The 17,619-nt window shown below is 37.4% G+C and overlaps 1 protein-coding gene and 1 pseudogene across 1 annotated transcript in view; both read right to left on the bottom strand.

Annotated features, from left to right (window-relative positions):
• Positions 1–2,209, bottom strand: part of LOC127625007 (zinc finger protein OZF-like) — an 81,441-nt gene extending 79,232 nt beyond the window's left edge. The window contains exon 1 of the mRNA XM_052100050.1: positions 2,120–2,209. The gene's annotated coding sequence lies outside the window, so the exon portion shown is untranslated. The remainder of the gene's footprint in view (positions 1–2,119) is intronic.
• The window catches only part of LOC127625045 (zinc finger protein 271-like), a 38,293-nt pseudogene extending 20,884 nt beyond the window's left edge, over positions 1–17,409 (bottom strand).
• Between the last annotated feature and the right edge of the window lie 210 nt (positions 17,410–17,619).

Raw genomic sequence — 17,619 nt, 5'->3', positions numbered from 1 at the left:
CTATCAAAATGTTAAGAAGCCACAGCTTGATCCTGAAGCATTGGCTAAATATAAAGCAAAAAAAAGAAAATAAATACAAAAAAATCTTGCTGCACTTTAATCTGTCCTGAATACTACTATTATGATACTAGCGGCACGTTTCGTACCGCTAACTACGTTTCCATCCAAGGATTTATTGCAAAAAAGTTTTAGTGTATCTAAATAAAGCTGATGGAAACACAAATTATTACAAAATATGTCGATACTTCAAATATCACGAAAAACTGGTTTGGAAACACTTTTTTCGAGAAAATTGTAATTACCAGAAAAAGGTAGTGTCACATGACAGAGTTTGCCCCAATCGTTAGCTTGTGTTAATCATGACGACGGTATACATCCTTGAAAGACAATTTATTGTACGTGATTATGGATTGATCTTAACGGGATATAGATCCGATGCTGCAAACATGACACTTCCAGGAGTGCCAACACAAATATCTTGTATCATGTACATCAACAAGTGACCAGAGAACAAATTAATGACCACTGTTTATGATTAATTTAATCACGGTAGCCATCTGTTTATTTATTAATGTTTATTTTCCACTCCGTTCAAAATAATAGATGGCAGTCATGGAATTAGCCCACAATACAAAAAACACAATTTCACAAAAATGCCTTTTCTTTACACAAACTTAAATTCGCTTTACCATCTGAAAAAGCCTGAATGACAGTCTCAGAATATCCTCCTTTCAATCTATCTATCCTTTCTATCTATCTATCCTTTCAAGATTATAAACTATTTTAACTATTTGTCCAATGAGTTCAATTTTAGAAAATTAGCTTTTGAACATTTTATCACGTTTAAATATTTTTAATCTTACCTTCTTTACTTCGGATCGCATTTGCTCAGCTTCTTCAGAAAATGTAAAGTACATTATGACATTAAATACATTTTAGATGACAATTAAGTTCAGTTGGTTGGTGGAGAAATATGCAATAATATACAGGCCATAATGCAGTTGTGATGGCGATGCTTTAGATTAGATGATTGTTCAAAATAGCCTATTGAATATCAGGAATGTATCATATATGTAAACCCTTTTTTTTAAACGCATATGTTTTTCTTTAATATCGGTGCACACAGCATGTACACATCAATGGATGATACTATGAATACTATGAAATACGATGTCCGAAAGTTTCCCCCAATACTTGGTGCAGGATGCCAGCTTGAAAAGGGGCATGACGATTCGCTTTTATCAGAACCGGTAGCAACCTGTGATAGGGGCAACATCAGGACCAATATTACAGTCCTATCAGAAGAGCAGCAGCTCCCTTTTGATTTCAATTATTTGTGAAATTAAAATGACAATAAACTGCCTACTTTCAATGAATTTTCTTAATACTCTCCCCATTTTACCAAAACTTAGGAGGAATAAAATTAGAGCCATATGGGAGGCGAATTTGAGATAAACACACATTTGTGTATGGAAACGCTTAAGGGCAGATTTATTTTGCAATAAACCAAAACTTATAAGACAAAGTTTTTTTTTTTTTTTAGGCATGACGTCATCACGCACAATTTGTATCGTTAAAAGGCCATTTGAATTGAAACGCACATTTTTCTAGGCACTTCTGTCGATAACAAAATAGCGCGAAAAGTGGATGGAAAGTAGGTTACTGTCTCCTTAAGATGATTCGATTGTTTTCCCTCTTTTTTTTTAAGTCGCTTTGGATAAAATCCTCTGCCAAATGAATAAATATAAAACATTGATGTCATTAAATAAGTCTGATTTTTCATTCCATCAGTTACTCCTGGTCGGACGCTGCTGTAAATATTTAGTTTATCCGTAAGGTTTCTAATCCTACCGAAGTTTAATGATGCAACGCTCAAATATTTAGTAGTGTGTAAATTGTGACTCAGTGCCCATTTACCACACAACTAGACTAAATTGCAACGCACGTATAACTGATGCAACCGACCCCTCTAAACTGTTTTTACTGTTTTTCTCACCTCATGCATGTCACCAACTAACAAAACCATCTAAAACACGAAATAGCTTCAAAAACATCATGCACAGAAAAATAAACATAAATACAAATGCCAATAATAATGTAAAACACATTGAACACTTACCGAAGTTAGCATCCAAACTATCAGCTCTTCTTCTTCTGGTGTTGTTCAATGGCGGTTGACAAGCCAACACATGGTGCATTACCGCCACCAACTGGACTGGAGTGTGAAGCATTAATAAAAAGGGGGAAAAAACTGTATATAATATGTTAATTAAATCCTGTTTTCCTGAGATAATAAAGCATTCCTCTTTGTGTATTTTTGACTGTCCTGAGGCACAATTCAATAGGTTTGGTAAGGTGAAATTGATTGAATCTACATTTCTCCATTTATTCAATAACTCCTCTCTTTCCCTTGTAAACATGACACAATGTAATAATACATGTTCAACAGTCTCTGCTTCACCACATGTCAAGCATAATCCTGTTTGATGTTTCCCTATTTTGAACAATGAATGATTTAAGCCAGAATGTCCTATTCGGAGCCGAGTGATAATTGTATCTTCTCTCCTATTATTGAGACCTATTCTCCCTTTTCCAGCTTGTGTTTGGATATCGTATAGGTGTCTTCCCTTTTCTTCCTGGTCCCACATTTCTTGCCACTTTATATTCATAAATTCTCAAATTCTTCCTTTAACTTCTTTATTGAGTGGTATATGAACTTCAAAATCCATATGATCCATTGCCTGTTCAGCCAGTTTGTTCACTATTTCATTTCCTTGTACTCCCACATGTGCTGGTACCCAAAGAAATCTCAGGACCATCCCCAGTGTCTGACTTCTAAGCAGATGTAGGATCCTTTGAACCATCGGTGAATATGTGGAGCATTGAAGAGTATTCCTGATCTAAATACTGCTATACAATAACCTTCTTAGCTGTATATATTTCATTCTTAATTTTATATTGTAGATGGAAATCGACTAGAGCCATGCGGAAACAACCAGGGAGGAACTGTATATTTGGTACTACAATTGTTGGACTAACTGAAATTTCTGTAATTCCCAGCCTCTTTATTTGCTGTCCAACTAAAACTTCTTATATTATTATTCCCATACTCCCAGCACTCTTTTAGTATTTCCTTAACTGGGTGTGTCTCAGAGTGTCCTTTCATATTAATCCAATAATTCATTGTTAATTTAAACTTGCGTATACACATGGGCATTTCTCCCACCTCCACTTGCAGCGCTGTTATTGGAGAGGATCTGAAAGCACCACAACATATTCTTAGTGATTGTGTTGGTACTGTTTCAGTTTTCCTCATCAAGGCTAATGACGCAGACCCATATATTATATATCCATAATCCAGTACGGCCCTGATCAATGCACTGATTCATTATAAAGATATTCGACTAGCTCCCCATTCCAGCTAGACATCTTAACAAATTATTACTTTTTTACACTTATCTAATACTTTCTGAACACGAATCTTAAAAGTCAGCCTAGAATCCATCCATATCCCTAAATATCTTATAACTTTAACCTGTTCAAGTACCTGATTGTATGATTCACTCCGTAAGGCCTGTCGATCCTTGGCCTGAGCTTGAAGGAGCTCATCAGCTTTAGTGATTACAGTCAACATAAACTCTACAGGCTCTTACAGATTCTACATAAATAGCTTTACAGCGTTCAGCTCCAGTTAGGGTTGTGTGTGTGACTCAAACTCTCTCTCCTGGTTTGGCGTTCCGCCGGTCTTTTAAAGCCTGTCTCCAGCGTCACTGAAATGAGACACAGGACTTTAGAGTCAATAATCACCATGGCTCTTACCGCTTCCTCTCTCCCCACTGACAGAGACACAATAACGCCCCCCTCCACAGTGATACTGGATTAAAAATATCGATTTTAGTAAGGATGATGATGTTAAGACTATTTTAAAAACTGATGATGTATTTGTCTCCTCTTTACCTTGTCAGTGCTGTTTATACTGTATTTGCTGTCTAGCAGTTAGAAAGGTTTGACTTCCTCCATATAACACTTTATACTAGAATATTCTCAGTGGAACTAAAATGGGTCACATAAGTTTAGTGTTTTCCACTGGCCACTGCAATATTGAGCAAAGCCAGACTGAATCATGCAAGTTTCACTGTTCTAGCAATCTTATCTCTGGAGCGAGCTGGTGTGCAGTGCGGCAGTTCACGTAAAAGTGCAGATTTATGTGCAATACAACACACAACTAAATCGGTCATCAGACTGATGATTTTATTAAATGAGCTTCTTATGCCGAGTTTACACTACATGATTTTAGGCCCGATTTTCACTTGCAGACAGTTTTGTGGAGATTGCTGACAAAAGCCTGAAATCATGGGCAAATCGGAGCTCGCTCCAGTGAGCGATGATTGCAATGTATGAACTATCAAAGACTTGATTTGAAAGAAGCGCCGACATGAGCGAGATATCTAAAATGTCAAATATCTGTACCTGTCTGAGATTCCAAATCGTGCAATGTGAAATGTGTTTTGACTGAATACAACTGCAGCGTTGACCTACATCCAATGAGAGAGCAAGAAACGGGGCATGGGAAGTTTCAGTGGGAGGAGTCCTGATGTACCTGCAACTGAACATCAACTAGCATGGCTGTGGTATCAAGAAAGTCTCATTGGACCGAAGAAATGGAGGAAAAAGTAGTGGAACATTGGCAGGAGCACCAGCACCTATTTGATGGTTCCTCTGAACTGTACCACAACCGGGTGGAGAAAGAAAAGCGTTGGAGAGAAACTGATCATTCTCTTGGACAGTCAGGTATGCAAATAGGTAGATTTTTCAGAAGGAGGTACTTTTTCATAGTGTAAGCAATAAAACATATGATGCCTTTACACATATTGTAAAGGCAATTAAAAACACACACATCATATTCTGAAATGCAAGATCATGCATTTGTTTTCGTATCTCATATCACTTCTCGTGAGTCCAGGCAGAGTTGTCGGGGATTCCTCAATAGTGAAATGTTTTGTAATGTGTTCACCCGTCGCTGGTTCATCGTGTAATTTGAAAACACTACAGCTTCAACAACAGACAGTTGTGTAATATGAACGGTACAATGATCCAACATCTTTGAAAGTCGTGTAGTGTGTAGAAGCCATTAGTATTATGTATCTGAAGATTATTGCATTTTCTCAGTATTTGAATCTCACATACTGTATACACTCACCGACCACTTTAGTGTGTCCACCTGTACATCTACTTATTATGCGATTGGCAGCATTGTAATGTATAAAATCATGCAGATATGTGTCAGAAGCTTCAAATAATTTTCACATTAACCATCGGAATGGAGAAAAATGTGATCAACAGTGGCATGATTGTTGGTGCCAGATGGGCTGGTTTGAGAACTTCTGTAACTGCTGATCTCCTCAGATTTACACTCACAACAGTCACTAGAATTTACCAGTCACTACACTGGCCAGACTGGTTAGTGCTGAAAGAAAAGCTACGGTAACTCGGATAACCACTCTGTAAAATTGTTGTGAGCAGAATAGCATCTCAGAATGCACAACATGTTGAACCTTGAGGCGGATGGGCTACAACAGCAGAAGACAACGTTGGTTTCCACTTCTGTCAGCCAAGAACAGAAAACTGAGGCTGTAGTGGGGCTACCATCTGTGTACCTCAGCAGAAATCCAGATTTATCAGACCAGGCTGTTTTTCCAATCGTCTACTGTCCAGTTTTAGTGAGCCTGTGCCCACTGCAGCATCAGTTTCCTGTTCTTAGCTGACAATAGTGGTCTTCTGATGCTGTATCCCATCCGCCTCGATGTTCGACATGTTGTGAGCAGAATAGAATCTCAGAATGCACAACAATTTCTTCCTTTCATTTTGGACCATTTTATCACCAATTTTTAAAGATAATTAGAAAATAATAGGTTAAAATATTTTCTGATGTTTTACTTTTCATATATCAATGAGAAAATTTTAAAAAATCAGGACAAATCTAGAACAGGATACATTTTTTTCACACTGAAATTTCGTGAGACAACTGGCTGTCAAACACATATTGACCTACACATTGCACAAACGATACAAATAAGCTACACATAATTATTTTCTCAGGCACTTACTGAGTCTAAACACAATTTAATTAACATAATTTCAGTAATTCACCCAAATGACAATTTTACTGTCATATCATACTGTTCATGTGTTAAAATTGCTATAGTTTACTTCCATGTTGTTTCTTCATCAAATAACAATGTCAAATATAAATCAAGTCAATCACTGAGACAACAGCACCACCTTGAGTAGCACTTCTATTAATTATATTTTATGATTAATTCGAAGGAAAAAAAAACCTGCAGTCTCTCTAAAGTCCCTACACATTTTTGGTACAGAAGCAAATATAAAAAATATATTTTAAATATATGTTTTTTGTGTGTTACACTATTTATAAGAGAGACATTGAGGAATACTAAAGAGGTGTGGGGACACCTCCAAAAAATGGATGAGGTCCCAGGTCAATAGACAAGACCTGTCATATGCGTTTAAGGGTTGAAGTAATATGGAAGTAAGTTATTAATTAAAAAAACATTTTAATATCTGATTTTACATGGAAATGTTTAAAAATGTATTCAGTCACAGCTTTACATTTCGACACAGTATAGTTTGGGGGGGTGACAGATGTACCAGGCCAGCATGAATATATTTGTGAACTGACATGTTTCGAAGAGCAGTTGTCAGTTTAGGAGACCAGACTGATTCTGACCACAGTTGTACACCTCTGGAAGGTGTAGTAGAAATCTCACTACACCTAGAAAATCTCTTGATAACATCTAGAGTTTATGTAGATGCCAAAAACAAAAAGTCTTCCTTTAAAAGTAAAATTCTCTATCACTTGCCCCTCCAATATTCCTCTCGTCCTGGACAAGCGTTAATGTCAAGCCCTAGTGGACATTTCTGATTTCCTTCTGTTCAGACTGCGGTCAATTTTGAAAGCAGGTCCACATTAGTCATAGTAAAGAAGGAAACTTGCGTATGTTCACCATGCATGAGTGTTTAGCAATAGATGTTTAGATGGTTTACATGAGGGCAGTATCCAAAAATATCACCTTGATACAACTAAATGTCAAAATTATTTTTTACAGTGAAATTCAATCTTTGGATTTATTATCACTATTTACTTGATATCTTTGGACCAGAAGATGATTCTTACTCACTGTGACTATGTGGGCAAACCTTTTTCATTTTGCCATAAAGAACTTGCTGAGATGAAACTTTTCTCACATGAAGAGCAGTGGTATGGTTTTTTTCCCAGAATGAATTCTTTCATGTATTTTCATGTTTTGTGACTTACTGAAACTCTTTCCACAGTGTGAGCACTTGTATGGTTTCTCTCCTGTATGAATTCTCTCATGTGCTTTCAGTGATTCTGACCGAGTGAAACTCTTTCCACAGTGTGAGCACTTGTAAGGTTTCTCTCCAGTATGAAGTCTCTCATGTTTTTTCAGGCTTCCTGACAGAGTGAAACTCTTTCCACAGTGGGAGCACTTGTATGGTTTCTCTCCAGTATGAATTCTCTCATGTATTTTCATGTTTTGTGACTTACTGAAACTCTTTCCACAGTGTGAGCACTTGTATGGTTTCTCTCCAGTATGAATTCTCTCATGTGCTTTCAGTGATTCTGACCGAGTGAAACTCTTTCCACAGTGTGAGCACTTGTAAGGTTTCTCTCCAGTATGAAGTCTCTCGTGTTTTTTCAGGCTTCCTGACAGAGTGAAACTCTTTTCACAGTGGGAGCACTTGTAAGGTTTCTCTCCAGTATGAATTCTCTCATGTGTTTTCAGGTGTTCTGACTTACTGAATGTCTTTTCACAGTGGGAGCACATGTAAGGTTTCTCTCCAGTATGAATTCTCTCGTGTGTTTTCAGGTTTCCAAAAAAAGTGAAACTCTTTCCACAGTGTGAGCACTTGTAAGGTTTCTCTCCAGTATGAGTTCTCTCATGTGTTTTCAGGATTCCTGATGAAATGAAACTCTTTCCACACGGTGTGCACTTGTATGGTTTCTCTCCAGTATGAGTTCTCTCATGTGTTTTTAGGCATTGTGACTTACTGAAACTCTTTTCACAGTGTGAGCACTTGTATGGTTTCTCTCCAGTATGAATTCTTTGGTGCTCTTTCAAGCTGCTGGTTGTAATAAAGATCTTCCCACATTCAAAGCACATGTGAACGCCCACACCGGTATGTATTTTCTGGTGCATTTTCAAATAGGACAGGTGTGCAAAACTCTTTTCACAAAAAGAACACTTGTAATGTTTCTCTTTTGTGTGGGTTTTCTGGTGTTTTTTTAGGTATGCTGCTACAACAAATGTTTTCCCACACTTATCACATTCAAATGGTCTTTCTCTAGAGTGGCAGAGGAGATGATTCTTGAGATTGTCTGCATTTGCAAAACTCTTCCCACACTGATGGCATGTGTAATGCCTCTCTACAGTATGAACACTCATGTGTGTATTAAGACTGCTTTTACATTTGAAACTTTTTCCACACTGATGGCACGTGTAAGGCCTCTCTCCAGCATTAACTCTCATGTGTGTATTAAGACTGCTTTTACATTTGAAACTTTTTCCACACTGATGGCATGTGTAAGGTTTCTCTCCAGTATGAACTCTCATGTGTGTATTAAGATTGCCTTTATGTGTGAAACTTTTCCCACACTGAAGGCACGTGTAAGGCTTCTCTCCACTATGAACTCTCATGTGTGTATTAAGATTGCCTTTAAGTGTGAAACTTTTACCACACTGACAGCAGGTGAAAGATTTCTTGGCTCCTCTTCTTTGAAGTTTTTTTGGAGATAAATCATTTTCAGTCATTGAACAACTCATAGATTTTTCTCCAGTTATGAAATCATTATGTTTCTCCTCCACTTCCATCAGCTCTGCAATGAACACAGTAAACAAAACAAATTAAACCCCAATATAAATGGCAGATCAAACCTATTTTTTTTTTGCTCTGCAAAAGGTAAATAATTGTACCATCAATTCAGATTAATAACTTAATTTTATGATTATATTCATTTATAGCATTTGATAGAGGCATAAAAATGCAAAATCTGACAGAAAAGTATTACTTTCATCACTATATTATTACAAAATGTGATACAGGTTGTCTCAGATTACTCAAACCTTCATATGACAGAGATGGAGCATGTGAGATTGAAGAGAAAAAAAAAGCACACTTTGAAATTAAGATGGTTGAATGGATGCTGATGAGTTCAGCTTTCAATGTCATTATTCCTTATTGTTAGAGTAGAATGTACCAAAATATTGCTTGTATTTCTCCATAAAATTTGTTATTTACTAGGGATGTGCACAGTAACCATTTTGAACACTGGAAGTTTCACAAACTGTTAATCGGTTTTCCAGCACTCCCGACACTTCCAATTTTGTTGGTAGTATATCAATATTGTTTTTTTGACCTCATGTTATTGGACGATTCTCGACTGTTCTCAATAACGCTCATTAGTTGAGATTTTAAACCCCGTTGAAGTTGAATGTTTCAGGTTGGCACAGCATTTCATCCAAATTAAAGAAAATTCAGTTTTATCTTTAAAGGAAAAAAAAATAAAAAATCACCTGAAGAAAAAAAAAAAAAAAGGATAAAAAGGACCCTGGACCAGATCAACCTGATTTACACTTTCAGCAGCAGTAAAAGTGATCGAGGATGAGTTAACACCTCCGCTTTCTCCAGATCGTGTTATGGAAAACAGAGTTGGCTAGATAGATGTGATATCAGTAATGCCTTTTATCGTTTAAGGTAAAGAGTTTTTTTTACAATGCCATATATAGGCTGTAGTAATTTACAGAAGTAATTTAATATATATATATATATATATATATAGTCTTTAACTTCAGGATCTATTTGCTACAAGACTCAAGCAATAATATATTTAAATCAAAGAAAAACATGCAAGAAGACATCTAGGCCAGCATGTACTACACGTCTTTCATGAACATCGGACTGACCTCAGGGCAGCTGAGAGGAGATGGCAGAATTCTAAAAGATCCAACAGATCTAGGTAAGTATCGGACTCTGCTTGCAACTTTTTCAGATAACTTTAAATCTGCAAAAAAAACTATTACCAGACCAAGACCAACAGCACCACAGACACTTGCAGCTTGCTTGGAACATTCAACAAACTTCTCTGCCCTCCCCCTCCACCACTGACAGCAGATGTCTTGGCAACATTTTTTACTAATAAGGTTACAACCATCAACAATAAATTCTCAGCACCTCACCCTGTCAAACAACCGTTTCTTGTATGCAACTCCTCTGTCTCCATGTTCTCTCCTCTGACTGGCACAGAGGTCTCTAAACTCCTCTCCAATCACTCCACTACCTGTTTCCTTGACCCCATTCCTTCTCACCTTCCCAAGGACATCTCTCCATCCATCCTACCTGCACTCACACACATAATTAACATGTCACTGCTTACAGGCACTTTACCCACTACATTTAAGCAGGCTCGAGTAACCCCACTGCTGAAGAAACCCACACTTAACCCCAAACAAATAGAACACTACAGACCAGTGCCCGGTTGCATAAAGCACCTTAAGTGTAATTTTCCCTTAAGTTCGCCCTTATGTTTCCCTTAAACCTAAGGGTTTTTTCTGCAACACCCTTAAGTGTTCCTTAAGTTTTTTTTTTACTGAAACATCATACACCCTTAGAATTACCCTTAGGTGTCTATCTTTTACTTAAGTAATCCCTTAAAAAACGTTAAGTGTTGCACAAAGCCCCTTAACTGTAATTTTCCTAAGTACAGTTTAAGGTTAGGAAAACTTTACCTTAAGAGTAACGCAGACAAAAATAAGACGACATGGCTGAATTTATGGAACCAGCTGAAGATCATTATGTGCCAAGAAGAATTTTTAGGGATAGGGAGAACCCTTTGAACCATTTTAATTTATAGGCTAGTGCTATTTAGTATTAATATTATATATGAATGTATTAGCTATATTGTATTTTGCTATTATTATTGGTATTTTGTTAATATATCTGTCCTTGTAATTACATAAATAAATACAAAACTTTTCAGATCTGTCATAAAATGTATTTATTCATCAATTGATGTGATTGTTATTTTCCCTTCACTTTGTAGCTGCAAAAGTTTGTTTTTAAGAATGATGTTGTAAAGGTCTTGATTTTCCTTCTCCTTTTTAAGTTTTTCGATCTCTAATTGCAGTTTTGTCTTTTGTAGCTGTAGGACGTCTCTCGGCAGTTCCAGCACTTCTTCTCTTGTAGAGGCTGGAGAGGGTTTGCGTCTTTCTGCAATTCGCAAGTGTTTTGGAGGAATTATGAAATATAATATAATAAATAATATTGGGGCTGTTCTAAGTCAAATTAACAAAACTAAAATAATTGTTAACAAATAAGCAATAACTCACTTTGCTGCCTGGTTTGGCGTACTGCTGGCGCTCTGTCGGTGTTGAAGCTGCTTTGATTGCTGGAAAGGTCTAACGCATGAAACAAAGAAATACCAATCAAAACTGATATTTATATACAAATAAAAAAATATTTTCTTACGCCTGTGGTGATCTTCATATCGTTTATCCTCATAGTGATACATTTTATTTGATTTAAGACAATAATGTTCTCTCACTCCGTGTTATATTCCTCTGGTTGAGTCGCTTCACTCTCTAAGCCACCAGGGATGCCAGCCAGGACAGGTGAGTCCGCCCCAAGGATGTCTCGGACCAGTTTAGTAGTGTCTGACAATTCTGTTGGCGGTGGTCCTCCACCTGCAGTTTTGTTATCGTTAGCTCTATGATATGGTAACAAAATGCACTCTGTGCGTGCGAAGAAAATAGGGAAAAAACAAAGAGCGTTTTTTTTCTTACCAGTTTTGTTACCTCTTATGAAGGCTTATTTCTTTTTTTGCCCCCACAGAGACGTTTTCATATTTTTTATTACCTCTGAAACAGTCCGCTTTACTCCTAAGTTACTTGCGTTAATTTTCTCGGTTATTTCCTCCCACTTTTTATTTTTTTTTTTGCCAGCAGTTATAACGGGATTAAATTTGCTTCTTAAAATTGCTTTTCTTTTCCCATATTCATCAAGAAGAATACACTTCTCATCCTCTGTCCAATTTGGCTTTCTTTTTTGTTTTCCTTATCCATTTCTTTATCTATTGTAGGCTATTCGTGGTTTTAAAGCTCCTAGGTTAATGTGTATAGTAGCGTATCTATGGCAACAATAGATTTTTATAACGGCAAACCTGGATCGCTGCCGTGAAACACTTAACGGTTTCCCTTACCTAAGAGAACTGTTTAAGGGATTATATGTAACACCCTTAAATCATTCCCTTAGTTAAGGGGAAATCACGCCTTAAGTCCCACACTTAACGGAAAAACTTAAGGTGCTTTATGCAACCGGGCACAGTCTCTCTCATCCCATTCATGGCAAAAACACTTGAGAGGGCAGTTTTCAATCAAATCACTGCCTATCTCTCACAGAACAAGCTGCTGGATGACAATCAGTCAGGCTTCAAAAGTGGACACTCCACCGAGACTGCCCTGCTGTCTGTCACGGAGTCGCTGATTCTGGCGAAAGCTGAATCCAAATCATCCGTCCTGATTCTGCTGGACCTTTCTGCAGCCTTCAACACAGTGAACCATCAGATCCTACTCTCTACCCTCTCTACTCTGGGCATCACAGGAGCTGTGCTTGACTGGTTTAACTCCTATCTCTCAGGTAGGTCCTTCAAGGTAGCTTGGAGAGATGAGGTATCCAAGCCACATCAGTTACTTAATGGGGTACCTATGGGATCAGTGCTTGGGCCACTTCTCTTCTCTATATACACAACATCATTCGGGCACATGGTTTCTCTTACCACTGCTATGCTGACGACACGCAACTCTACTTGTCTTTCCAGCCCAATGACACCACAATGACTGCTCAAATCTCTGCGTGGATGAAGGAACACCACCTGCAACTCCACCCAGCCAAGACCGAACTCCTTGTCTTTCCAGCCAACCCTGCAGCTGGGTATACTACAGTAATGCCTTCCAAAACAGTCATATATCTAGGGGTAACCATCAATAACAAACTAAATTTCACAGACCACATCTCAAAGACTGCAAGATCATGTAGATTTACACTCTACAATATCAGGAAGACCCTTCCTCTATGAACATGCCACACAACAGCTTGTTCAGTCACTTGTCATAACTAGACTGGACTACTGTAACTCTCTCATTGCAGGCCTTCCTGCATGTGCTATTAGACCTCTGCAAATGATCCAGAATGCAGCAGCACATCTAGTCTTTAATGAACCAAAGAGAGCATGTTACACCACTCTTTGGCTCCAGCATACCTAAAACCATTTCTGCAGAGCTACACGCCCACTAGAAGCCTGCGGTCGGCTAAGGAACGACACAAACAGGCACCAAAACACTTTCCCAGACTTTCAGCTTCATCATACCACATTGTTGGAATGACCTTTCCAACTCCATCCGTGAAGCTGACTCACTCGGTCTTCAAAAAACTAGTTAAAAACACATGAGCACTTAACTAGTCACTAAAAAAAAAAAAAATCTTGTTGCACTTCAATCTGTTTTGAATACTATTCTGATGCCAGTGAAACTTTGCAATATGGCACTTTTCATAACATTGACTCCTTAAGATGATTCGCATATGTTTTCTTCTATTGTAAGTCGCTTTGGCTAAAAGCCTACCAAATGAATAAATGTAAATGTATTTACAAATGCCTATAGAAGGTAAAATAGGACAAGGCATTTTCATCAGAAATAACAACCAAATGTTTTCCTCCAAAATGTATTGTCTTTTTGATGTAGTATTGTTGGCTTCATCTGTTCTTCAGTGAGGTATTTTTAATATTCTGGTTGCACTGCACTTTATTGGTGTGAAGATGGGAAATAAAAATATTTTTTCATAACATTTGGTTCCAAAATATAAGCTTGTCCAAAAAAAAAAAAAATCCCAAAAAGCCCTCAGAGATACCCAATTATTGATATTCCTTCCTACTCTCTTCACAAACTGTAACAGTGGCAGTAAAATTAATTTTAGTTGTTCAACATTTAGAAAGAATACTTGTTGGTTGGTAATTTTAAATGTTGCAGGTAAAATTTACATTTTGTCATCACTACATCTTTTTTATATTTTATCCTGGGACACACCAGGGAATGGTTCTCCCTCACAAACCACATTTTTAGTGCCACCCTGCGGCAAGGGGACAAGTTTGAAAAGTCCAAGATGGCATTTCTTAAAGATGCACTGAGCAACACCTTGCAGACCTATAGGTACAGTATTCAATGGAAGTAAGCTGAAGTCTTATGGCACTTTCCACTGCACTTTACGGTTCGTCTCTGCTCGATTTACTTTTCTGAGCTTGCTTTTCACTGCTGTTTTGTGCCACCTCAACGTGGGTGGGACTATAGGCTGATCGTCATAGTTGTGCCGCCTCTACTGCTGTGACAAAATCTTAAACACGACCCAAACTGACCAAAACAATAACACGACCGCTAGCTGTAAGCTACTAGCTCCTTACGCTGCATAAAGCAGTTGCTGCATGTTGATTTTACACAAGTGTAACAGTTAAATTGGCCTGTTTTTTTTAGAAGCTTTCCAGTAGTTGGTCAACTAAAAGTGAAGCTTTCAAGCAGAGTATAGAGTTAACATAACATCCTCCATCGTGGACTCCAACAACGCCGTGGCTGAGTCCAGGGCATTCTCCCTCCCATTGCTCGTCGGTCGATTACCATAGATAGCTTCCATTTGGTTTAATCACTCCGGCTGTTGTGGACTTTGAAGGTTCTGTAGTCACAAGTTTTTTTTTTTTTACTGTTCCCTACACTGTTGGTAGGTTCGGTGGTAGCCGTGTGCGGGTAACAGCTGAGATGCTTCCTGAGAGACTTTTCGTTCGACGACGTTTCGTTCGTCGCTAACGAGAGGAACGTCTGCACCTCGTTTATTGTCCACGCCGTGGTTTTGCACACAGCCATTTCTTTTTACAATTCGAAAGTTGCGTGAACAAATGATACTGCTATCGCTGTTGCTAACTTTAAAACTGGCGGGTTGATGTCCCGTGTACTAAATCCAGCGATGCTGGTAGTGATGATTCTCTCTGACCAATCAGTGATCTGCAAGATTTTGACGTCACATTTAGTATCGGCTCGGCTTGCTTGGAACCTCGACCAACATGGTAATAAAAATGAAGTAGGAATATATATATGTTAACTGCATGTCCTAACGAATGCTGCAATAAAACTTAAGTTGTGATATGTTTGTAGAGGGTTTTATTATCATGAAATTTTGTTTTTTCAGACAATAATCGTACTATAAAAAATTCACACCGTGACATCCCTAGATATAACCAGAAAGAATGTGATAACAAAATACTAAAACATACCTGAAGGAGTAGAATCATCTTCATCACTCTGTTGTTCCTCTGCTGTGTTTTCTTCTTTTATCTCCTGCTGCTTCACTTCAATCTTCACTGGTGTCTGCAGCATCTGCTGTTCATCATCATCTTCATCAGTCTGTTGTTCCTCTGTTGTGTTTTCTTCTTTTATCTCCTGCTTCACTTCAATCTTCACTGGTGTCTGCAGCATCTGCTGTTCTCCAGCATGAATCACATCCACCTGCTCTCTCATGATGAACATCTGAATAAAAAACATCATCATCACTATAATGGACTGACATTCATCAAAGTCTAAAACATTATTATATGATTATACAGCTCTGTTAAACAAAATAACGTAGATGGTACAATTGGTTAGCTTGCCACTGCTACAGTATGGTGTTATGCAGCAGATGAGCCACAGAATGCTGAAGTCTTGTGAGAAAGGTTTGTATTTCCCCTGGGGGCGGAGAATTGCAGGTCTGTGTCAATGTCACAAGTCCTGCTTTGTTCTATAGCAGTTGAAATGAAGCAGATTCACATTCATTGATGTTAAGTCAGACATATCGCTTCCATTTTTCCAGGATTCCAAGTTTTATGACATAAAGGTCACAGTGTGTGAACTAAAGCCCTTTTTGAAGAATCCTGTTAATGGCTCTCGGTCCGTAAGACTTATTACTGCCGATTTCATCTTCATCTGGATGTGAACTCAATGCTGAAATACTACTCGCTTCCAACAAACAAAATATATTTTCGTAACAGCAGTCGCTAATATGTTTATCATCTTTACATTATATTAATATAGTTGTATGTGTTAAAGGTACACTCAGTTATTTTTTCCCCAGTAATAAAGTTTTACTCTTAAATAAATTAATTGCAATTTTGAAACGTATAAAATCATGACCGCTCACATGAGATGAGGACATGGGGCAGGGGTGCCTCATGGGGGGCGGCCATTTTAGAATCAAATGACATGCCTAATCTCAGTAACCATCTTGTTACTTTCACTCATGGATTAAATTATTCATGGCTGATTGTGAATAGTGAATTTCTACAGTGGGATCTGTAACTGAAAAGAACTGATTTTGAATGAAGCAGCATCCACACTTAGGTGTCACTGTAAGTCCAAGATGATATGAACAAAAAGTTACTGAATTTACTATGGTTAATACAATAAGGTTACCACCTTACCTGCAGATAACCAGGGTTGATGTTAGATTCTTGGCCAAATGTTGAATTGGGTGAAACAATGTTTTATAAGAAATAAATCCCATTTACTTTGATAAAATGTATAAATCTTTCAGCATAAAATATATTTAATCACAAAACAAATGTAGTAATTCACTATAAATATTTGCTAAATATAAAAGGACACAAAAACAATGAATCTTAAGAGTAAACTGGTGCAATAGATGCAAGATAGCAAACTAATTATAGCAAGTTTAACTGAATCTAATTAAAGTTATATTTTATAGACTTTGGTCCAGGATAAATGCCAACATATATTATATTTTAATGTACTCATGAACTGGGACACTAAATAGGAATAAATATACTAAAAGGAATATGTAAATATAAAATTTACCTCAGAGTTTACCTCAGATCACCTCACGGAAGTCTTCTCGTGTGCAGATTTAGCAAACAAAGTATTTCATCACACAAATATAAAGGGTGAAAATGTTTAAAAACGGCAAATCACTTCATCAAACGAAGAATAAAAGTAGATTTGCAGTGTTTACAGATCCAAGTGAGGCGCAGAATCCGATTATCTGCAGAACTATTTATTTACAACTAAAAAATGTGTCTCGCGCGCCCATTTAAAAAAAAATCTATACATCACAATGCCGAAAAAATATGAATAAATCACCATTTACTCCAGTACAATATTTAACAGATGTGGTAAATTGTCCTTTTGTTAAAACGCAAAAGATAACAAACAAATAAATGTTAATCTCACAAATAATGTTAAACGTTGAACACGTAGCGAACTGAGCGCTCAACTGAAGATGTTTCTGAATTCTTCTTCTTTATATATTTTATGGCATTAGAGCGCCACCAACTGGACAGAAGGATGAAGTGCCGAATGGAAAGAAACGTTTAATAATAATAGTTTAATACTAAATTGTATTACTCATACAAAGGGTGCGTTTGATAGTTAAATTATTATTATTATTTTGATATACAAATAAAGCACTGTGCACTTTTATTTGTCCTGGACG

This window comes from Xyrauchen texanus, chromosome 31 (genome assembly GCF_025860055.1).
Source record: "Xyrauchen texanus isolate HMW12.3.18 chromosome 31, RBS_HiC_50CHRs, whole genome shotgun sequence".
Taxonomy (NCBI): domain Eukaryota; kingdom Metazoa; phylum Chordata; class Actinopteri; order Cypriniformes; family Catostomidae; genus Xyrauchen; species Xyrauchen texanus.
The sequence above is the reverse complement of the archived record's forward strand: the minus strand, read 5'-3'. Positions and strand labels throughout refer to the sequence as shown.